Source organism: Diceros bicornis, chromosome 36 (assembly GCF_020826845.1).
Source record: "Diceros bicornis minor isolate mBicDic1 chromosome 36, mDicBic1.mat.cur, whole genome shotgun sequence".
Lineage (NCBI taxonomy): Eukaryota > Metazoa > Chordata > Mammalia > Perissodactyla > Rhinocerotidae > Diceros > Diceros bicornis.
The window spans coordinates 5,989,479-6,013,665 of NC_080775.1; the positions used below are offsets into that span (position 1 = coordinate 5,989,479).

The following is a 24,187-nucleotide window of genomic DNA, read 5'->3' on the forward strand; positions in this document are numbered from 1 at the left end:
TTTCCCTGATCCTTAAATGTTGACTTTCCTGCCCTCATCCTGTTCATTCTATGAACTTTCCCAGAACAAATCCACTTCTGTGAGTTTAATAATGATCCATAAAGCAACGACTCCAAAATCTGTACCTCTAGCCCTGACCTCCTTCCTGAGCTCCAGACCAGTATTGCCAACTGCCAACTCAGCATCTCCACTTGGATGTCCCATGGAGCCACTGTCATTACACAGTTACCTCAAGCCAGGAACTTGTGGACTGTTACTTAAGGAAGAGGGAATGAAGAGAAGAAAGCAAGGAAGCCCCAGTGGGCTCCAGGCTCACCTGGTTGCAAATGGGCCTGTACTTGAGCTCTGGCTTGTTCAGGATCATCTCTAGCTGCTTGTGATTGAAATTGGACAACTCGATGGTCTTGGTTAAACCTGCCTCTTTACATTTCTCCAGAGGGAGAATGGAAATGTGTGGTGAACTTTTTGTGTAGTTTGGCCCTTTCATTTGATATTGAACATTTTAAAAACTGGAGACCTGTTATCACATATATCACAATTTGACAGAACTCGTTTTATCACTTGGATGCGTTATTTCCTAATGTTGTTTATTGCTATGCACAAGTACTTTGTCTCCTTGCTTCTATTAAATGCACACCCAGGATGATAAATTGACATGAAGATGCTTTTCAATTCCCCTCCCTATCTTCTTCCATATGTATTTTTTGCTGGTTAGGCTTCTAATAGTTCTTAACAAAAGGTGTCAGAGTCAAAGGCAAAGAGAAACTCTCAGGTTATCCTACTAGAGGGTTTAGTTGCTTCCACTTTCCTAGCATGGTGAAAAACATGATGGGAAAGGCTACACAAGGGCAGGATTCATTCTCCTGCAGTCCACCTCTCTGCTAAGTCATATACAGCTTTCCCTGCCTTCATGGGCCTGTTTGTCTGTCCTGGGATGGAGCTCTAACACCTCTTGAGTTTGCTCTGAAAATCCCCTTATAGGGCTCCAAGGCTCAACCTGATCAGTGGGGCAAAGAAACTCCTAATTAGAACCATAGAAGTTTAGATGAAAAATAGGCCTTAGCGGTCATCCCATTCAGCTCCCTTCCTTTACAGATGAGAGCACCATGGTACAGAGCAAGGCAGTGACATGGCTGAGGGCAGACAACTGATGGGACCAGAACCCATTTCTTCTGACTCCCCCATCCAGTGATTTCCACTTTGTCACTCTGCACCCTTGGGTGACAGTGTCAGTACTTATCTCCCATATGTCACAAAACTCCACTGTATGTAAAATAGTTTCCCCATTGGCATCCTTTGGCACAAGCTCCTCTGCAGGCTAGAATACAGAGAGGAGAGAGGCTGAAGAAGAGGCTTTTATTTTTCTTTTTGTAAAGAATTACTTTCCTGATGCCTAAGGAGCTTGGTCACAAAACCTTCAAGAGGCTAATCTGAGTGTTTGTGTGCATATGTACGTGTGTGTGTGTGTGTGTGTGTGTTGTGTAAGAGAAGACACAGAGGGAAGTAAGATCAGAAGCACTTGAGAGACTATAGCAAAGTGCATCTCTCCCAATAACCTCTACCCTCCTATGCACACCCACCACTGAATTTTACTAAAAATGAATTCTTTTACAGTTAGAATTGATTTTATTTCCAAGGGACAAGCTGGTTTGGAAGACAGGATTTACATTTACTAATGAGCAATGTGTTTTAGCTCCAGTTTATGATAACCCAACTCAGAGATAGTGAGAACAGCAGGTGTGCTCAGTGAACATCCACTGTGATAAGAGGTTGGATCAATGAAGTCCAAAGGAGTCCAGTTGTGTAATATGGACCATCCCATGGTACCTCCTTCTTGATTGAGACTGAGAGGTCCATATGGGAGGGACTATTGTCCTAAAGAGGTAGGGATTTCCTATTATATCTCTGCATTCTGTTGTGACTGAACATTCTTGAGGACCCTAACCGCTAAGAGACTACAGACAGAAGCATATCACTTAGACATGTTAGGTGGTGTTTTCAACTCTGAGGTGAAGGCAGTGAGATCATTGAATCTCAATCCTTCTGAAGGCTATGGGATAAGGATTAAAAATTTCTTGAGGGTGAAGTGACACAACTGTAAAGGTGACATCTAAATCATTTAGCAATTCTATCCACCACACTCAAACCTACCTCTCTCAGAAAGAACCCAGAAAACCCAGCTGGAGTGAGAGAATGGAGGTGCAGTAGCAGCAATGAAATACACTTGGGCATAACAAGGAAAAGCAGAAGCTGATCTTCATAGCAATTGGCACATAAATGATGAAAAGATCTACGAAGTCAAGTCCAAGTTTCTTCAGTGATCATTCCAGGGCTGGTTGAACCAATCGTAGCCAAGGAAAGTATCCCAAAGCTGCAGTGACCAAAAGACATAAAAATATGGCTTATGATTTCCCACATTTGGGGACCCAAATTAAACCTTATGTTTAAAAGGTTGAGAAGCGAGTAACAAACCACTGTGGTGGTCTACATATAAGAGGCACTGGGACTAAATTTATGTGACTTAGTATAAATGAGGTCCTTAATGGGAACTGAGACTTTTTTGAGTGACCCTAAGAAAACTGTGAATAATACTCAGATGGCCCAGGAAAAGCAACCTAAATAGCAATTAGAAAAGTCAGCTCTGGAAGGAGAGTCAAGAAATGTCAGGCAAGGGTAAATGGAACCTACTATCCCATATAATAAATGCCTGGAAACAGCTCTGTTGAGAGGCCCACACTCTAAGAACAATGTTACCACTGATGTCAAATACATAGGCTCTTTCTGTAGAGATCTCAGCACTCTTGACGTTGGAAGCAGGATTTTCCACCTAAGAAAATTGTACACATTTCAGCAAACTCAATGCTGACTTGAAAAAAGTATTTCTTAGCCTGGCTCCCTTTTCTGAAAAATGTCTCAGCCTCACTTGGATATGTCCTGAGAGAAACTGCTGAAGAATAAAAGGAGTGGACTCACTCCACAGCGGTTCAGTCAATCCATACAACAGATAAAGAAGAAAAGTATCATTATTTGTGTTTCACATATGAATACCAAATGATATTCAGAGAAGTTGAGCAACTGGGTCCCACCTTTAACACATTTCAGGGCAAAGCAACCCTTTTCTGTTTTCTGTTTTTCTATAATAGACCTGTACAAGGTTTTAGGAGATAAATAAATTATTCAAACTAAGACCAAAGTGTTTCTTTTTTTTTTCCTCAACATAACATATCTGATCTGACAGCACACTCTTGTCACTCTGCTCACAGCACCTTCATGGTGTAGATTAATATATCTTCTCTCTTCACAGTACCATCTTCCATCTTCTCTCGAAGGGCCTTGCCAGTCTTCTCCCCATTTTGACAGAGGAATGCCGAGTTGACGTGACGGAAATCTACGTCAATAGCCACTTTGGTGGCCTCTCTAGACTTGCTCTTAGGAATCTATAAAATATGAATAAGGATTGTTTGCAATCCACCGAACTCAAAGAGAAGCCACTTATTTCCTGCATAGCGTTTTCACCAGCTGTTTCTCCACGTCTCCTGTTCTACTGTTTGATGGTGCATGCCTTGGTAACAAACCTGTCCTTGGGGGGCACAGACTTAACCCCAATATGACCTCTAATCTGTAACGAATTCATGAAATGGGCTTCAGCATGGAATACAGAAAATCAAGTATCAATCAATAAATAATTCATTGTAAGGGAGTAACTAGCAGGAAAACATCTGACACCTTGAGAAAACTTTTACAGATACAGATGTAGAGAGATATAGTTAGTTATAGGTATAGATATTGATATAGATATAGATGTACATTCGCAGGATATAGATATAGATATCAGCATCTATGTTTAGCTTAGAATTGGAAATGAGTCAATAACACTAGTACATCCCCCATCCAGTTTTACCCAACTGAGCTCTTAAAGTCATTTATGATTGTTTTTTTATCCTTCATTCCCCAGGTGTTCTCATTCAACATTTATGCAACAAGCATTTATTAAGTGCCTTCTGTGTGACTGACATTATGCTAGATCCTGAAGGGATCTAGGGGATTTAACCATTAACAAAAGAAGACATGCTTAAAACTCCTAAAAGAAAGTGTAGCTGTAAGCTCCTTAATTTTGATGTTGGCAATCATATTTTGGATTTGACACCAAGCAATAGCAAAAGCAATAAATGCAAAAATAAACAGGCCAGGCTACATCTACATTAAAATAAAATGTTTCTGCAGAGTAAAGGAAACTATCAATAAAATTAAATGGCAACCTATGGAATGGGAGAAAATATTTGCTAATCACATATCTGATAAGGGGTTAATATTCTAAATATACAAGGAACCCATACAAATCAATAGCAGAAAGAATAAATGAACAACCCAATTTAAAAATGGACAAAGGACCTGAAAAGACATTTTTCCAAAGTAGACATACAGATGGCCAATGGGCACCTAAGAAGATGCTCAACATCACCAACCATCAGGGAAATGCAAAGCAAGACCACAATGAGATATCACCTGCCACCTGTTAGGATGGCTATAACCAAAATTCAAGACATAACAAATACTAGCAAGGATGTGGATAAAAGGGAACACTTGTGCATTGTTTGTTGGCATGTAAATTGGTACAGACTCTGAGGAAAACAGTGTGGAGGTGCCTCAAGAGATTAAAAATAGAATTATCATAACATCCAGCAATGCCACATCTGGGTATTTTTCTAGAGGAAATAAAATCACTATCTCGAAGAGATATCTGTACTCCCATGTATGTATATATATACACACACACACAATGGAACGTTATTCAGCTTTGAACAAGAAGGGAAGCAAGTCATCTGCAACAATATAGACGAAGCTGGACGGTATTATAGTAAGTGAAATATGTCAGATAGAGAAAGACAAATACTGCTTGGTGAAATCTGAAAAAACATTCCAATTCATAGAAAAAGAGAGTGGAAAAGTGGTTTCCAGGGGCTAAGGGTTGGGGGAAAAGAGGAGAGGCTGGTAAAATAGTACAAATTTTCATCTATAAAACAAGTAAAGTCTGAGGATCTAATGTATAACACAGTAACTATAGTTGATAACACTGTATTATATAATTAAAGATTGCTAAGAGAATAGAATTTAAATGTTCTCTCCAGAAAAAAAAAAAAAGATGAAAATATGAAGTGATGGATGTGTTAAACTTGATGAGGGGAATCATTTCACAATGTATACTTATACCAAATCATCATGTCATATACTTTAATCATCTCAGAATTTTATTTGTCAACTTTATCCTAATAAAGCTGAAAAACATTTTAAAAAACAAAGTGTGCCAATGGGATTAAAGGAAGAACAATAGTTAATTTTCAGAAAGGTGGTGAGGAGAATGAAATGGAAAATGTCCTATACAGGGTCTGTTCTTGTGACAGACACAGTTGTCACTCTACCTATATCATCTTGGCACTCAACATATCCGTGTACACTGATCAAGACTTCCAATTGTGAGCACCTACAACTCTGCCTGGGGGATTTCTATGACAAGCAGAATCTTCAGGAGAAGCTCTCAATAATTAGGTAAAGAGGAAGTCTTGTCAACTGGATGCTACTTAGCCTCTACCTGACCACTCCAGTACTTACACAATGGGCCTGTGAATGGAATAGCCATGATGCAAGAGATTAAGACTGTGCATGGGCCAATTATATGGGCTATTTCTCCCCAACATAGTTTAACTTCCTACTGTTTTGAGATGGGTGACCTGTCAGCAGCAGCAGAGACTGACTCTGAGTCTTGGTAAAGTAGTGTTCCTTGAGGAGACAAGCCAGCTCCTGGGGGGCAATTTGACAACATTAAACTCTCTATCTAACTGGAGATGGAAGCAGAAATTTATCTTTATTGAGACTGATAACATTCTATATATGAATCGCCACCTCTTTTCACAGTCTCTTGAGACAACATTACTATATAGGGCTACAGAGAGCTGGATTTATCATTATAGGATCCCATGGGACTGCCTATTTATTCTATTCTCTGTGGTCCTTTTCTGTCTTTAACAATAGTAACAAAAGTTGGATATAACATACGTAAGACATACACTATGCTTAAGCTATAATGGTGTATACAATGGTAAATTATGTCACTGCAAGCAAACTGGTCCTGTCTGACAGCTATTAGCTATTGATATTTCATGTCATAGCTCTACCAAGAGGGAACGTATTGCTCTTTGTAACTTAAGGGCACAATCCCTCCCAAACAACCCCAAAGCTTCCCCTACCTTACTGTGACCAGAGTTTGACACTACAAGTGCATTGCAGTTGTGTGAAGAATACATTTGGTGAGAAGCACAATTCTGTCTCCATTGTTACTTTATGCCACCTAAGTCTTCTTTTCTAAATACCTGGCACTTGGAATAATAGTGGCTTCTCACGTGAAGAGAGGAAAGCTTTGGAAAATTGTGTGGCAAATACTTCAGGCCCTGAGCAACCCACAGCAAAGCTGCTACAAACTAGTCACGTTACTTGTCCTTCCCTCCTGTGCCCGGTGCCCGTCAGGAGTTTCTAACAAAGAACAGAGTGACTCTGACTGAGGCAGCAGATGAGTGCAGGAAGAGCAGCCTAGATTTTACATGTGTAAGAAGTAAGAAGAAGAATAGTTTACCTAAGAGAGCTTTGAAGAACTAAAGGTAATGCATGGAAATTACTTAAAATACATGATAAGTATTCAATATATGTTAAATAACCAAAATAATAATAATGATAATCCACCCTCAAAATTACCACCCTCTCTTTCCCCAGAGTCAGCAACTTGTCATCCCATTTAGTGCAAAGTTAGAGATGGTGAAATGGAAGCTCAAATGAGTCCTTCCAAGTCACCCAAAGAGTACTAGACACGGGGGATCGGGGGCTGTCTGCTGACCACATTTAAAGGTTGTTTGCGTTCAACCCTCCAGTCCCCTGGGCTCCACTTACTTCATCTGAAGCAAAAGTGCCAAATCCAAGCTCAGGCATAAAGTTTCCATCATTCAGTGTCACAGAACAACTATGGTTGAGGACCCTCACTGTCCACAGTCTTGGATAACCTGACTCTGTCTTTCCTTCCTTTCCCCAACTGTGAGCCGAGTAGAAGACAAGGCGCCAGCATTCTTTATTTGTATTAACCACAACAAGATCAGTGGGGCTGGGATTGCAGAGGCCAAAGATCCCAAAAAGGATTTAGAATCAAGCCACTAACTGTCTTATAATTCTTTCAGGTCTCTGCAGGCATATCTTACAGGATAGCATGCAGAAACGTCATGCAAGCTACAGGAGTTTGAATTTACTTTTCAGTATTGTTCATCCTTGACTCTTAAGTTAAAAAATAAAATTAACCATGTCAATTTGTCCTTGACAATTATGTCAGACTTACTTTACAAGATGCAAAATAATCAGTAGACTGGTCGTTTCTAAACACTAATTCCACTATAGGACTTTAGTTAAATACCTCACCCTTCATTTTATCAAAAAGACTTTCAGAATTTCTTGAACAAAGACTAACTCCTGCTCCCAAGCATACATATGACAAAACGCCCTAGGAGTGCTCACCCTTAATTTCACTATCTTTTTCCCTGTATCAAGAACTTGTTTCTCCTTCTCATTTTTCTATCTTGAGTCTTTGAATCTTTTTGGCAATAAAAAACTGTTCTGAGATCTAGGATGGATTTTTGTAGCTGTGCATTAGTTTCAGCTGCTGGCTCTACCTGGCATAGCCTCCTCCATTGCCCCTTGTTTCCATCAGCCTTATGAACTTACCCTAAGAGCACGTGTCCTGCTCCCATCCTTTATGACTCCTACCAGTGATTCCTTCCTTTGTTTATTCAGAACCTAATACTCAGAGTGCAGTGAGCCTGGGGCAGAGGTTAAAACAGGGAATGGTCAGACAATATCCCAAGGCATCACGGATGTTAAAATTCCTTAAAAAGGAGAAGCAGGGAAAGCCTTATAGAAGATGCCTGGTGGGCATCATGGGATGTTTACAAGGAATAACATAAGCTAGTCAAAGTCTTTAAAAAGGAATCCCAAATACCAGTCTACAAAATAGCCACATTTATTTCTACTCTAAGGCTCTTACAAAAGTTCAGATTCCTGTGCCTACCTGGGGATTTACAAGGAAATAACCATGGAGTTGACCCTGGCTACTCATAGGAAAGAAGACCTATGTGTGGATTTGGCTCCAGCATGGGCTTGGACTGAAGGAGATACAGGTGTAGGGAGATACCAGGAGAACCAATTTCACCACCACTGAGGACTCCTTGAGCAAGCCAGGATCTTGGTCAGGAGCTGCACCTCTAGTTTATCTCCAATCTGGAAGGTTTCATTACAAATAGTATGACTGTGGCTATCAGGCATTAATGTCCCCCCTCTATAACAGGCTGGTCCCACATGTGCAAAGTACAACCAGGGACTTCCAGGATGTTGTGAAATTGGATGGGTTGTGGGAAGGAAGGGCATCTGGTGAAGACTGGAAACAGGATGTAAATCCTGGGATGCTTAGCAACTTCTGCCTTCACTGGACCCAGACACTTAGAAGGAAGGACAGAAGGGACCCAAGCTCCAGTGTTGAAAAGAGATTTTTAACATATTGAGTTATGTGGTAGCTATTCTGGTTCAACACTGTTTGGGTTTGAGCTAAAGAGGCCTGACTTATGGCCTATCAAACATATATTGTACATCTGCTTTAACCATTAAAGTAAAGAGTCCATTAAATGTTATCTCAAAGGAAAAGTATGCACTCACTGAAGATAAGAATGCATACTTTCACCTCCTATGCCCAGCAGTATGGGTAATACTCATATTAGTACTCCTGAGGATTCCCTTTCCTGGACCTGCGAATTTGCAACTAAAACCTTTTTGAAACTTTGAATATGTGTCCTGGACATGTTTAATGCATGTTCTTTGTCCTAAAAAGGTATAAAACTGTATCGAAAACCATGCTTCTCCTGAAGGCTTTCTTCTTTCCTGGAAACTAAATTCCTGGTTTACAATTCTCAGCTTTGCTCAAGCAAAGCTCACCTTATCTCTCATCTATAGAATGGTTATTGTTTACTTTATATCAACAGTGTGCTGCCCCTTTGGGGAGACTAGGGAAGTCTCTGACTTGTAAAATGAGCCCTGTGTCACAGAGGGCCCTGGCCAGACAGTCCTCTATTAATACAATGAGCAGTTAGAATCCTCCAACCTCCCAAAGTTCACTGGAGAAACTGGCTGGTCCACTGGGGCTTGTGCTTGACCAGTCCGGATTAATTGGAGTTGATGGGGATTCAGACTTTCCCCAGTTTATACAATCAGGCTGAACGAGGAAACTGTATGTCAAGAGACCTCAGGATTTCCCAGTCCTACAGGAGAGGGAGAATAAGAGGACATCCTGAAGTTATATGTACATATTTTCTGTGTTCACCAGTCAATAACTGTTTGATTTCTCCTCACTCATTCCCAATAAGTGAACTGCCAGTGGGCAGAGAACAGGAAATATTTGCTGAGCAAAGGGTATATGGACATGGTTTAAAAAATAAATAAAGTCATGTTCCAGGGGTACTTGTCCATAGGAAGTGACCTGTTTTGTTTAATGAATTATCTGGGGGAAAGGGGGGTCATATGGTGTTCTGTGGGAAGAAAAATAGAGTACATTTGACTTTGACAGAGGCTTATGGGTATAGGGTGGAGGGCTGAGGGGCTGTTCAGGCCAAAGGTCAAATTGCATTGCTTTGGAAAAGTAAGGAAATGGTGGAGGCTGTACGGGAGGAGGGATGGAAGGGAGGGAGGGTGGAGAGCAGGTATGAGGCACTATTGTTTCCCTGGGAGGAATTTGAGGGAAAAAACAGAGATGTCTAAGCAGATACTTACGAAGTTTGAATTATGGTGTTTGATGAAATTCATAACCCATGGAATTTGAGATAAAATCCGCTTCACTCACTACTGTGTCAGAGAGGTTCTGTCTGAAGAACAAAATGGTTCCTGAATGTGACCTCAAGACGAGTGAAGGAAAAGCTAGGGCTCTTTCTGAAATCACTCTTTCTACTGCATCATTTTTTATTTTAAAATGAACCAATACTATTGTAAAACTCTTAGAATCCACTGGGGCTTCTGCTCTCAGAAGATGACTCAGCAATTTCCACAGATTCTGAAACTCCTGGCTGGTGCATAGTGCAGGGAGTTAGATGCATAGTGCAGGGAGTTAGATGCATAGTACAGGGAGTTGTAAAGGGAAAATTATTAACTTCTATGACTGATTTTATTAGGATACAACCAGGTCAAAAAAAATGTATCTCAAATTGGCTTAAACCCCACAGAAATGTGTTACCCCATAACAGGAAGTCGTGAGGAAGGGCCAATGCTGAGTGGGCAAAAAGAGGTCCAGGTCTTCTATGATATTCTCTTGGCTCTTCCTTCTTCTGTGTATTGGCATCATCCTTAGGCTCAGTGAAGACAGTGCACCAATTTCAGAACTCACATCTCAACAGGACACATCCAGCCAGAGGAAAGTGGCCAGCTCTTTTAATAAGTGAAGGAAATTCTCTTAGAAACCACCCAGCACAGTTTCTTTCATGTGTCATTGGACCGGATTGGGTCACAGTCCTCTTCCAAAGGTGACATGTCAAGGTCAATGGAGTGAACATGAGTGACCTAATCAAAACATTTGGAGTACAATGGGTGTTGGAAAGGCAAACAACTTTACCACTGAAACCACAGTGAGAACCTGATGGCCTTTAGGTTAGATGTTTCAGACCTCGACCACATTAGAACTACTTGGTGAGCCTATAAAACATAAGGAAGCCTAGGCTTTACTACAGTCAAACAAATAAGAATCTCCAATGGGCCTCAGGTCCTAGCTTCAGATAAAAGGATCCACATTAACAAAAGCAGAGACATTGTCTTTGTTGTAGAATCATGTCTTGTATGATTGGTGTAAGGGCAGATTAAGAGGTGAAAGAGCCAGGAGGCCTCACCCTGCAGCAAATCTCTTTAAAGGACAAATGTAGAGAGAATGAGTGGAGTCTGATTTAGTTTAAATTTAATTTATTACTGAACCTAATTTGAATATGTGCCTTTCTGTGGGAACTGAAAGGATGAAAGGGGAAAAAGAGACTCAGTGACTACAATTTATGATAAATCAAGACCTTGATAGATTGAAGTGTAGTAGAAACCACAGAGTAAGAGAATTGATTGGAGTGGATTGTACTAAAAGTTAAGATTTCAGAGCTGAAGCATTTGTAAGAGGTAAACATGAGAGTAGTGATTCGTGTAGTGTGTGTACAAGTAGAAACTCTCAGGACTGAGGATATCAAAGCACGGAGAATCTTGAATTGTCTCTAAGAACAAGGTTGGTGTCAACATATCCTGGGAAGGAATTATAAACAAAGACCATGAAGAGAGTGTATGGAGAACTGGGCAAGATAATAGAGTCAAGATGATGTCAGCCTTAAAAAAATAGTTACATACTTCTCTCTTTCCAAGTAAATTAACATCACCGTTGTAAAAGGCTATTGTCTAACCTTTCCATGTTCTAACCTTTGTTCCAGTCACACTCCATTCTGAGTATTAGATTCCAGTCCAATTGTCAGTTTTCAGTCCTCATCTTATTTGTCCTATTTGTAACATTTGACTCTTCTCCTTGAAACAACTCCTTCATTTGCCTTCCAAGACAGAACAATCTCCTGCTTTCCCTTGGCCCTCACTAGCTCTTCCTTCTCAGTCTCATTTGCTTGTTCCTCCACTTTTTAAACAATTTTTTTTTGTTTATTGCAGTAACATTGGTTTATAACATTGTAAAAATTTCAGGTGTACCTCATTGTACTTCTATTTCTGCATAGATTACATCACGTTCACCACCAAAATACTAATTACAACCCATCACCACACACGTGTACCGAATTATCCCTTTCACCCGCCTCCCTCCCCCTTCCCCTCTGGTAACCACCAATCCAATCTCGGTCCCTATGTGTTTGTTTCTTGTTGTTATTATCTACTACTTAATGAGGGAAATCACACGGTATTTGACCTTCTCCCTCTGACTTATTTCACTTTGCATTATACCCTCAATGTCCATCCATGTTGTCACAAATGCCTGGATTTCATTGTTTCTTATGGCTGAGTAGTATTCCATTGTGTATATATACCACATGTTCTTTATCCATTCGTCCCTTGATGGGCACTTAGGTTGCTTCCAAGTCTTGGCTATTGTGAATAACGCTGCAATGAACACAGGGGTGCATGTACCTTTACAAATTGGTGTTTTCAAGTTCTTTGGATAAATACCCAGCAGTGGAATAGCTGGATCACATGGTAGTTCTATCCTTGATTTTTTGAGGAATCTCCATACTGTTTTCCATAGTGGCTGCACCAGTTTGCACTCCCACCAGCAGTGTATGAGAGTTCCCTTCTCTCCACATCTTCTCCAACGTTTGTTATTTTTTGTCTTGATAATTATAGCTATTCTGACAGTTGTAAGGTGATATCACATTGTAGTTTTGATTCACATTTCCCTAATAATTAGTGATATTGAACTTCTTTTCATGTGCCTGTTGGTCATCTGTATATCTCTGTGGAAAAATAGCTGTTCATATCCTCTGTGCATTTTTTTTGCTTGAGTTGTTTGTGTTTTGGTTGTTGAGTTGTACGAGTTCTGTATATATTTTGGAAATTAACATCTTCTCTGATATGTGATTTTCAAATATGTTCCCCAGCTGGTGGGTTGTCTTTTCATTTTGTTTATGGTTTCCTTTGCCTTGCAGAATCTTTTTAGTCTTATGTAGTCCCATTTGTTTATTTATTTATTTTTTTTTTGGTTTGCCTTGCCTGAGTAGACATGGTATTTGAAAAGATGCTGCTAAGACCGGTATCCAAGAGTCTACTGCTTATATTTTCTTCTAGGAGTTTTATGGTTTCAGGTCTTACCTTCAAGTCTTTAATCCATTTTGAGTTAATTTTTGTGTATGGTGTAAGATAATGGTCTACTTTCATTCTTTTGCTTGTGGTTGTCCAGTTTTCTCAACACCAGCTATTGAAGAGACTTCTCCTTCTCCGCTGTATGTTCTTAGCTCTTTTATTGAGATTAGCTTTACTAAATGTGTGGTTTTATTCCTGGACTTTTAATCTCTTCCCAATGATCTGTGTGTCTGTTTTTGTCCCAGTACCATGCTGTTTTGATTACTATAGCTTTGTAGTATATTTTGAAGTCAGAGATTGTGATGCCTCCAGCTTTGTTCTTTTCTCTCTGGATTTCTTTAGCTATTCAGGGTCTTCTGTTGTTACATATAAATTTTAGGATTCTTTGTTCTATTTCCATGAAGAATGTCATTGGGATTCTGATAGGGATTGCATTGAATCTGTAGATTGCTTTAGGTAATATGGACATTTTATATATGTTTATTCTCACAGTCTATGAGCATGGGATATATTTCCATTTCTTTCTGTCTTCTTTGATTTAGTTCAATAATGTCTTATACTTTTAGCGTGTAGGTGTATGGTGTATAGGTCTTTCACCTCCTTTGTTAAATTTATTCCTAAATATTTTATTCTTTTCATTGTGATTATAAATGGGATTGTATACTTCTCTTTCTATTAGTTTGTTATTAGTGTATAGAAATGAAACTGATTTTTGTAAGTTGATTTTGTACCCTGCAAATTTGATGCAATTGTTGATTATTTCTTACAGTTTTCTGGTGGATTCTTTAGGGTTTTCTACATATAGAATCATTTTGTCAGAAAACAATGAGAGTTTTACTTCATCCTCTCCAATTTGGATACCACATTTTTTTCTTGCCTAATTGCTCTGGCCAAAATCTCCAGTACTCTTTTGAATAGGAGTGGTGAGTTGACACCCTTGTCTTGTTCCTGTACTCAGAGAGATGACTTTCAGATTTTTACCATTAAGTATGACATTGGCTGTGGATTTGCCATATGTGGCCTTTATTATGTTGAGGTACTTTCCTTCTATAGCCATTTTATAGATTTTTTTTTATCACAAATCAAATGTTTATTCAATCTTGTCAAATGCTTTCCTTGCATCTATTGAAATGATCATGTGATTTTTATTCCTCATTTTCTTAATGTGGTATATCACACAGATTGATTTGTGGATGTTGAACCATTCCTGTGTCCCTGGTATGAATTTCACTTGGTCACGGTGTATGATCCTTTTAATGTATCACTGTATTCTCTTTGGCAATATTTTGTTGAGAATTTTGTATCAATATTCATCAGGGATATTGGCCTGTAATTTTCCTTATTAGTATTGTCCTTGTCTGGATTTGATATCAGGGTAACGTTGGCCACGTGGATGAGTTAGGAAGAGTTCCATTTTCTTCAAATTTTTGGAATAGTTTGAGAAGGATAGGTATTTAATCTTCTTTTAATGTTTGGTAGAATTCTCCAGAGAAGCTACCTGGTCCTGGGCTTTTGTTTTTGGGGAGGTTTTTGATCACTGTTTAAATCTCTTTACTTGTGATTGGTCTATTCAGATTCTCTATTTCTTGTTGATTCAGTTTTGGGAGGGTGTATGAAAATAAGAATTTATCCACTTCTTCTAGGTTATCCAATTTTTTGGCATATAGTTTTTCATAATATTCTTTTATAATCCTTTGTATTTCTGTGGTATCTCCTGCAATTTCTCCTCTTTCAGTTTTAATTTTATTTATTTGAGCCTGCTCTCTTTTTCTCTTTGTGAGGCTGGCTAAGAGTTTGTCAACTTCGTTTATCTTCTCAAAGAACCAGCTCTTAGTTTCATTGATCCTTTCTACTGTATTTTAGTCTCTATTTAATTTATTTCTGCTCTAAGTTTTATCATTTCTCTCCTCTAGCTGAATTTGGTCTTTGTTCTTCTTTTTCTAGTTCTGTAAGATGTAGTTTAAGATTGCTTATTTGAGATATTTCTTGTTTGTTGAGGTAGGTCTGTATTGCTATACATTTCACTTTTAGTACCACTTTTGCAGCATTCCATAAGACTTGGCATGTTGTGTATTCATTTTTACTTGTTTCCATGTATTTTTTTATTTTTCCTTTGATTTTTTTCATTGATCCATTGGTTGTTCAGTAGCATGTTGTTTAGTCTCCACATATTTGCAACTTTGTCAGCTTTTTTCTTGCAGTGGATTTCTATTTTGATAGCATTGTTGTAGGAAAATATGCATTATTTGATTTCAATCTTCTTAATTGTTTTGAGGCTTACTTTTCTTCCCAATATATAGCCTATCTTTGAGAATGTTCCATGTATACTTGAGAAGAATGTGTATTTTGCTGTTTTGGGATAGAATGTTCGATATATATCTTTTAAGTACATCTGGTCTAGTGTTTCATACAAGGCCACCGTTTCTTTGTTGACTTCTGTCTGGATGATCTATCCATTGATGTAAGTGGAGTGTTGAGGTCCCCTACTGTTATTGTGTTGTTGTCAATTTCTCCCTTTAGGTCTGTTTGTAGTTGCTTTGTATAACTTGCTGCTCTTGTGTTAGGTGCATATATATTCATAGGTGTAATGTCCTCTTGGTGAATGTCCTTTTTATCCTTTTATCATTCTATACTGCCTCTCTTCGTCTCTCATTCTTTTTTTTAAGTCAGCTTTGCCTGATATAAGTATGACAACACCTGCTTTCTCTTGCTTGCCATTTGTTTCGAGTATCATCTTCCATCCTTTCTCTCTGAGCCTACGTTTGTATTTAGAGCTGAGATATGTTTCCTAGAGGCCTTGTTGGGTCTTGTTTCTTAATCCATCCAGCCACTCTGTCTTTTGATTGGAGAATTCAATCCACTGACAATTAGAGTGATTATTGATATATAAGGGCTTAATACTGCCATTTTGTCTCTTGTATTCCTGGTGTTCTATATTTCTATTGTTTCTTTTCCCTTGTATTTCTGACTGCCAATTCAGTTCGGTGGTTTTCTGTGGAGGTTTTCTCAGTTCTCTCTTTTGGTATGAATTGTGGCTCTGCTTTGATTTTTTGTTTAGTGGTTACCTTGAAGTTTGTATAAAAGATCTCATACATGAGATAGTACATTTTCTGATAGCTTCTTATCTCCATTAACCTAAGATTGTTCCATCCTTTTGCTCTTCTCCTTCTGCATTATTGTTGTCAAAATTATTCTTTTTTGTGTTGTTAGTTTGTGACTTAATTAAAGAGTTTATAGTTATTTTTGACGCTTTCCTTCCCTTTATCTTTTGTTATAATTAAGTTGTACTAACCTGTTCTGATAGCTGCAATTTTCTGATTTTATCTGTTCATTTATTTTCTTGCTCAAAGCTTTGTAAACCTTAGTCTTTTTTCTCAGATGGGAGGGCTTCCTCCATTGTTTCTTGTACGGGAGGTCTAGTGGTGATGAACTCCCTAAGCTTTTGTTTATCTATGAAAGCTTTTATTTCTTTGTCCTACCTGAAGGATAGTTTGCTGCATAAAATATTCTTGGCTAAAATATTTTGTCTTTAATTATTTTGAATATATCATTCTCCTCTCCCTTAGTCTGTACAGTTTCTGCCAAAGCTTCTGCTGAAAGTCTGATAGGGGTTCCTTTGTAGGTTATTTTCTTCTGCCTTGCTGCTCTTAATATTGTTTTTCATTGTCTTTGACTTTTGCCAATTTTAATATTATAGGCCTTAGAGAAGGTCTTTTTGCATTGACATAATTAGGAGTTCCAGTCTCTTCATGTACTTATAAGTCCAGTTCCTTTCCCAGGTTTGGGAAGTTCTCACCTATTTTTTCTTTGAAAGAAGTCTCTGCTCCTTTTCCCTCTCTTCACCCTCTGGGATACCTATAATCCTTATGTTGCTTTTCCTAATTGTGTTTGATATTTCTCAAAGAATTTCTTCATTTTTTTAAAATCTTAGTTCTCTTTCTTCCTCCATTTCTAGATTTCTATCTTCTAGGTCACCTATTATCTCCTCCATAAGAGCAGCTCTAATTTTTATGGTTTCTAGATTACTTTTTATCTCATTAATTGTGTTCCTCTTATCCAGAATTTCTTTATAGTTTTTTTAAGGGTTTCAATCTTTTGGTGAAATAATCCTTCTGCTCATTAATTTTATTCCTGAGCTCATTGAACTGTCTTTCTGAGTTTTCTTGTAACCCATTGTGTTTCCTTAAAACAACTATTTTAAATTTTCTGTCATTTAGATTGTAAATTTCTACGACTTAAAAATTGGTGTCTGGAGATGTCATTTTGCTTCTGCTTTGAAGAGTTACTGTAAATCGTCAGGGTGCTTGATGAATTGATCCTTTTGCTGGTGCATTTGTGGTAGTATCAGGTTGCAGATTCCAACTGCCGCTGTTGGGGGTACCAGGAGTTTTTTTCTGATCCCACCCTATCTGCTGGAAGTTGTGACAGTCGGACTGCTCTGCTTTTGTGTAGGCTGGGTACAGCTTCTCAGTGCGTCACTCTCAGTGGGTGGAAGGGACAAGGTGAGCTAGTGAACTAGGCAGGAGGGGAGCTTTCTTTCATGTAGGGACCAGCACTGCACTAGTGGGCAGTTCAACTTAACTACTGTGCTGGATGGGAGGGGCTCCATCTCAAGGGCTGAATTGCCACCACTCAGTGGGGAGCATTCCAATGTGGGGCCCACCATGCATGTTGGGCATTCCTGTGGAGCAGGCTACCCTTCTGAGTGAGTTCATGTGATGGCTGGGCTTCCCTGCCTCCTCTTGTGGTCACATCAGCTGCTGTGTGAGGATCTGTGACCTGGTTCACTGCCTATAGGGAGGGAGAGGGGTGTACTCATCAAGTTCCACTTCTTCCCGGGGATCCATCCACCCACCCTCAGATGTATAGATGCATGAATCTCTCAGGTGTCCTGTTGTCCTGTGCATGGAATTCTATTTTGGTTGATGAATGCCTGTTTAGTTGTGACAGAGGGGAGAGGCAGAGGGAACAGCTCACTCCACCATGATGCTGAAGTCAATAATCTCAAGAATTTTTAAATGGGCTAATTACAAGTTATTTTTATTCTCTATCTATTCCTTTCTATTTTCAACTTTTTTTTTGTAATTTGAATGTATTATTTTAACAATCAGGAAAAGTAACCATCCTTATTTTAAAGTCTTTATTATTTCATAAAATGAAACAAAAAAGAAATTAAAAAAAAATAAATGCCAGCAACCTGTACTAGAGATTCTGCTTTAAATCAACTCCATCAAGAACAGAAATCCTCTCCACATCCTTACAAGCAGGGAATTCTGATAGAGCTCATGGTCAATATTCCTCATAATATGGATAGTAAAGGTGATCAACAGCATTGAAAGAGAAAGAGGGATATTAATGTATTAACTGTGTCTTCACATCATCTAGCAGATGGTTGTAAACTAAATTTACAAACATATCCCTTCTTCTACCTCAACATACAGGGAGATTGCAGGCTCCCTGTCCATGTGCAAACTCCACCTGCATACCCAATTCCTTAACATTCTCAGGGACCATAAATGCCAAAATGTCATGCAGTTTGATGTAGATTAGAATTTATATGCATTTATATGTAAGAACTATGTTAAAATTTGTGGTCATTTCACCCCAGGTGTAACTTTTGTCCCCAGCCATAGAGAATGATCATGGTAAGGATTTTGCTTGTCTTTTACACAATTTCATTCAACAAATGTGTACTAAGCACTCTCAACAATCCAGGGGCCCTCCATTAAGGAACTTCTAGTCTATTGAGGAGACAACATGTACACCTACATAACCATACAAAATGTGATTACAGTTTTCTAAATTTAAAATTTATGAGAATACTTGTTATTCAATCATCAATATTTACACTTGTTTAATTTCATTCCATGTTCTTCTTTTCCATTTTAAATTCATCCTTTTCAATTCAATGTCATTGAAGAGTGCATTATGAACAATTCTATGAGACAGGAGCTGTGCTGTTGACATAGGACCACAAAGATGAGTGAGACCAGGCATTCACAGCCTAATGAAGGAGATCATAGGCTTGCACATAAAAGCCTTTGTGAATAGAAAAGTTAACTTCATGGGAACGTGATGTAGTTTTATAAGTAAGAAGGAGAGTTTTGAGATCTTTCTTTTGGAACTAGATCTTTATTCTATAACTCAAATTTTATTCCCCTTATCTCTAAACTCTCTTCCAAACTTCTCAGTTTCATGAGCCTTATTTCTATTCATCTTGAGATACTCTTGAAAACTGAGCAAGTGGAATGCTATGTTTGTGAACAAGTCAAAGTCAAATGAGGTAGAGGTTCACAGGGGATAGTCTGCTGATGGACAAAGGCCACCCTGCAGTAAGGCTTGAGCAATCCAGAGATCTTATCTTAGTGTATGCCACTAAGGACACATCATTCACTAACATTAGGGTCAATTAATTTCATGATCCATTTATAATTCAATTTGGTGACGTCACACAGCTGAGGAAATGGAAGTTATGATGGGAAAAGAGGCCAATATAGGAATAAATTTGGAAGAAATGGATGATGTCTTGGAAAAGGAAGACCTATTAAGAAATGCCACAGGATACTTAGGAGAGGAAATGGAAGCAAGGTCATGGTATGACTGTCATAGTACCTATGCACATCTGCCTTAGTGGGCCCACTCCTCCATAAAAATACTAATGTTACACTTTATGGTTGTGTTAGGATAAAAAGACATAGAATCCAGACTGGATTCATTATTACATAGGCATTACTAATATAGTCATTTATTCTCCTATTTTAAAAAGAATAAAAAATGAAACATTTCATAGGCCCATAAAAGGTAGTGGGTTGTAGGCACTGTGCCTTCTGCATTGAATGGATAAGTCAGCGCTGTGTGGAAGCTCACCAGACACAGAGATTAGGGACATAAAGTAGTGAATTCACCATGATGCAAACTCTAGCCACTTTACTTATGGCCTGTCCTGGGTCCACTCATGTTTCTTTTGGGTCACAGACTGAGCCCTGGGTGACCTCTGGTCTGAGTCTACAGGAAGCTCCTGTTTTACTTCTACACAGGCAATAAGGCCTGTCTTCCTGATTTAGGGCAACTTAGTTCCTCTGTTAACCTGCATTCTACAGAAAATAAACTGTGAAAACAATCTACAGGTCATTTACAATAGTAATTTTTCATAACAGAAATTTCAGTTGACATCATCAAATGCCTTCATGTGTCTGGAGTCAATTCAAAGTCAAAAACCTGAAATGAAGGAGAGAATCTCATTAAGCTTTGTCTAAATCAACTGGCTTCTCCCTGGGAACTTAAGGACTTTCCAACTGGATGGAGACAAAGAAAACATCCAGGGAAGCCTTCCTTGTCGTCGGTTTCCAGGTGTACTGGCCTGAGAACTCTTCTACCTGGGTTCTCCACCTCTCCTTCCCCACTCCCTCTCCATCTCTCTCCACTGTAGAAAAGAATGGCTCACAACTCATCAATCGCAAATCTTTCCAAGTGAATTTCTTGTGATAGAAAAGAAAACCCCCGTTTTTTCCAAAGGGACAGTTGGACTATTGGGAAAATATACCTGCTGATTTGATAAAACTTTGTTCCAGTTTTCCTTCCCCACAACCCCTAGAATTTGAAAGCCTTTAACTTAAGCAAGCATTGGAAGGAATAGCAAACCCCTGCAACATTTTCTCCAAGAATCTGCTGCCCTCCAGAGAAAGTATTCCTTTAACAGCTCTTGAAGCATATCACCTGCTCATCCCAACCCCTAAACACCATTCTCTTTAGAGTGGTATTTACTCTTCCCTATACAAGAAAATTCTTTCTGATTGATCTTTAAGACACTTAAAGATGTTACATTCAGAGAGTTCTCCATTTTTAATAAAGTCTCTCTTATTTAAGTCCATATTCATTTTTATTTGATGATGCATAGCCCTTAATGGAGAGTCCATTAGTAGCACAGCAGACAGATCTTTGGTAGAAATGTAAAAGCAGGAAGCTCATTATCTCACCCTGGGGAAAATTTTATGGAACACTCAGTGCCTTATCTTTCTATCTGTCTATCTATCTATCTATCTATCTGTCTTCTACCCATCTACATGTCACTCACCTTAAAAATATATTCCAGGGGCCAGCCCGGTGGCGCAAGTGGTTAAGTGCGCGTGCTCCACTGCGGCGGCCCAGGGTTCTCAGGTTCGGATCCTGGGCGCACACCAACGCACAGCTTGTCGAGCCATGCTGTGGCGGCGTCCCATATAAAGTAGAGGAAGATGAGCATGGATGTTAGCCCAGGGCCAGTCTTCCTCAGTAAAAAAAGAGGAGGATTGGCAGATGTTAGCTCATGGCCGATCTTCCTCACAAAAATAAACATATATATATATATTGCAGAAATGATTTGGTTGTCATAAGGACATGTACTGAAATGTTGAGTTATTGAAGCCGGTCTGGTGGGGCAGTGGTCAACTTCATGTGCTCCACTTCAGGGCCGTAGCATTCGAAATTTCATATCTCGGGTGTGGACCGACACACTATTCATCAAGCCATGCAGTGGCAGCAATGTATATACGAAATAGAGGACGATGGGCACAGATTTTAGCTCAGGGCTAATCTCACTCACCAAAAAAAAAAAAAAAAAGTTGAGTTGAATTGAAAAATAAAATGTGATTTTTTCTGATTGATTTAACAATGAGATTTAGATATCTGAATTCAGTATTTTCAAAAATTGAAGGAACTAAATCTGTATATATATATATATATTTTTTTTTTTTTTGAGGAAGATCAGCCCTGAGCTAACATCCATGCCAATCCTCCTCTTTTTGTGGGGAAGATAGGCCCTGAGCTAACATCTGCCAATCCTCCTCTTTTTTTGCTGAGGAAGACTGGTCCTGAGCTAACATCCGTGCCCATCTTCCTCCACTTTACGTGGGACACTGCCACAGCATGGCCTGACAAGCAGTGCCTCAATGTGTGCTCAGAATCCAGACCCAGGCCACTAGCAGAGGAGCGTGTGCACTTAACGACTATACCATGGGGCTGGCCTCCTGAAGGAACTAAATCTAAACTTCAAAGTTTCAGAGAAAATACATTATAAGTATTTATTATGTTCTAAATCTCATCTTTTGCAATATTATACTCATGATGAAATTTTTACCTGTCAACTTAACATGAGATAGAGCTTAAGTAGATTTTTGCAATTCCCGTGAGGTTCACAACAAAACAAGTTTAAGGCCACTGAGTGATCTAAGGGACCAGGAGATGTGTGAGGGAGAATTTAGGGAACAGCTTTACTCATTTGTTTCTTAATTTGGTCAGTCTATAAACTTATGTATCTAGCTTCCTACCTGCCAGGAGCTCTGCTGGGGAACATATGCTAAAAGATAACCCAGAGGGAGTCACTACATTTAGGGTCTTATGATTTAGAGAGCACAGTTACATATAAACAAACAATTTGACTTTAATAGGGAAAAATTAACTAACAGAGCCATTCCTTTAGCTGTGTTGGTCAACAACTGTGCTGGGGTGTCCCAATGGATTAACAATGCAGCTAATGCTATTTGATTTGATATTGAGATACAAGTAGGGGTTCATCAGGTTGAGAAGTTGAAGAAGAGGAACCAGAGTTTTAAAATTTATTTAGTGCATGGAAGTAATCTGACAACCAAGAAAAAAACAAAGATGAAATATGTTGTGTCACACAACTATAAAAGTGGCAAAGCCAAGCGTTGAGGCCATAAAACTTAGGACTCTGAGCCAGTGCTCTCTCTTTCTACCCTTTCTAGCTGCCTCCATAGCACATAGGGAGAGATGCATGAAATGAAGGAACATGGATAGTTACTGAAAGTCAAGAGAGATGGCCCCCAATACAGCACCCATTCCTCACTCTGGAGAGACTCTCCAGTATGTTCCTGGAAGTTCTCTTTGACTCTCTTCTCACTGAAGCTCTTGGCCAGGACTACCAACCTCCATTGCAGCTGGTAGTGCTGGGAAACCTGGCATGGGTTCAGATTGTGTTTCTTGGCAATGGCACTCAAGATTGGCTCATCCAAGAGATATGAACTATTCCTTTCCATCCTGAAAATAAAAAACACATATTTGTGGGGGTATGACAGAACACCTAGAGCATCCTCATCCCCAAATTCCTCAGGTAACTGTGAGAAGTAGATACAATGTGGTATGATTAAAAAAGAGTTTCATGAACATTTGTAGAGGTTCTTTCATAATTGTACCAAACTGGGAACAATTAATATTCCCATTGACAGGTTAATAGAGAAACAACTTGTGTTATTTACGTCCATGTGATGGACTATTATTCAGCAGTAAAAAGATTGAACTAGACACCTGCAACAACGTGGATAAATCCCACAGATGTTATGCTGAGCCAAAGAAGTCACACACAAAAGAGTATATACTCTGTGATGTCTTTCATATATGAAGTACTAGAACAAAGTAAGCTATCTAAGTTGAAAAAAGAAATCAGAAAGATGGTTGCCTTGGGGTGAGGAATGATTGCCTGGAAAGGAACACATAAGAACATTGTTGGAAAATAGAAAGTTTCTGGATTATGATAGCTGTCAGGTTTTTACACCATTTTTTATTGCACTCATAGGTTTATAACATTATATAAATTTCAGACGTGCATCATTATGTTTTGGTTTCTGTGTAAACTACATCATGTTCACCAACCAAAGACCACCTTTCACTGTATACATTTCTCCTATTACCCCTTTCGCCATGGTCCCCCCCTCCTTCCCCTCTGGTAGCCAGCAATCTAATCTCTATAAGTATTGTTTGTTTAGTGTTGCTGTTACTGTTTTTATCTTTCACATATCAGTGAATTCATACAGTAATTGTCTTTCTTCATTTGACTTATTTTGCTTAGCATCATACCCTCAAGGTCCATCTATGTTATCTCAAATAGCATGATTTCATCTTTCTGTGGCTGAATAGTATTCCATTGTGTATATATATCACATCTTCTTTATCCCTTCATCCATTGATCACTATACAGTTGATTTCATTTTTATGTTTGAAACATTCCATAATAAAATTTAAAACAATTTTAAAAAAAGCATTTCTTGATCCAATCGTCAGTCGAGGGACACTTAGGTTGCTTCCACTTCTTGGCTATGGTGAATAATGCTGCAATGAATATAGGGGTGCATAAGCATTTTTGGGTTGTTGATTTCAGGTTCGTTGGATAGATTCCCAGTAGCGGGATGGCTGGATCATAGGGCATCTCTATTTTTAATTCTTTGAGGAATCTCCATACCGTTTTCCATAGAGGCTGCACCAGTTTGCATTTCCAATGGAATACTACTCATCCATAAAAAAA

General features: G+C 38.9%; 1 pseudogene; it reads right to left on the reverse strand.

Moving 5' to 3' along the window:
• LOC131398885 (aldo-keto reductase family 1 member C15-like) overlaps positions 1–23,588 on the reverse strand; it is a 45,551-nt pseudogene extending 21,963 nt beyond the window's left edge.
• Between the last annotated feature and the right edge of the window lie 599 nt (positions 23,589–24,187).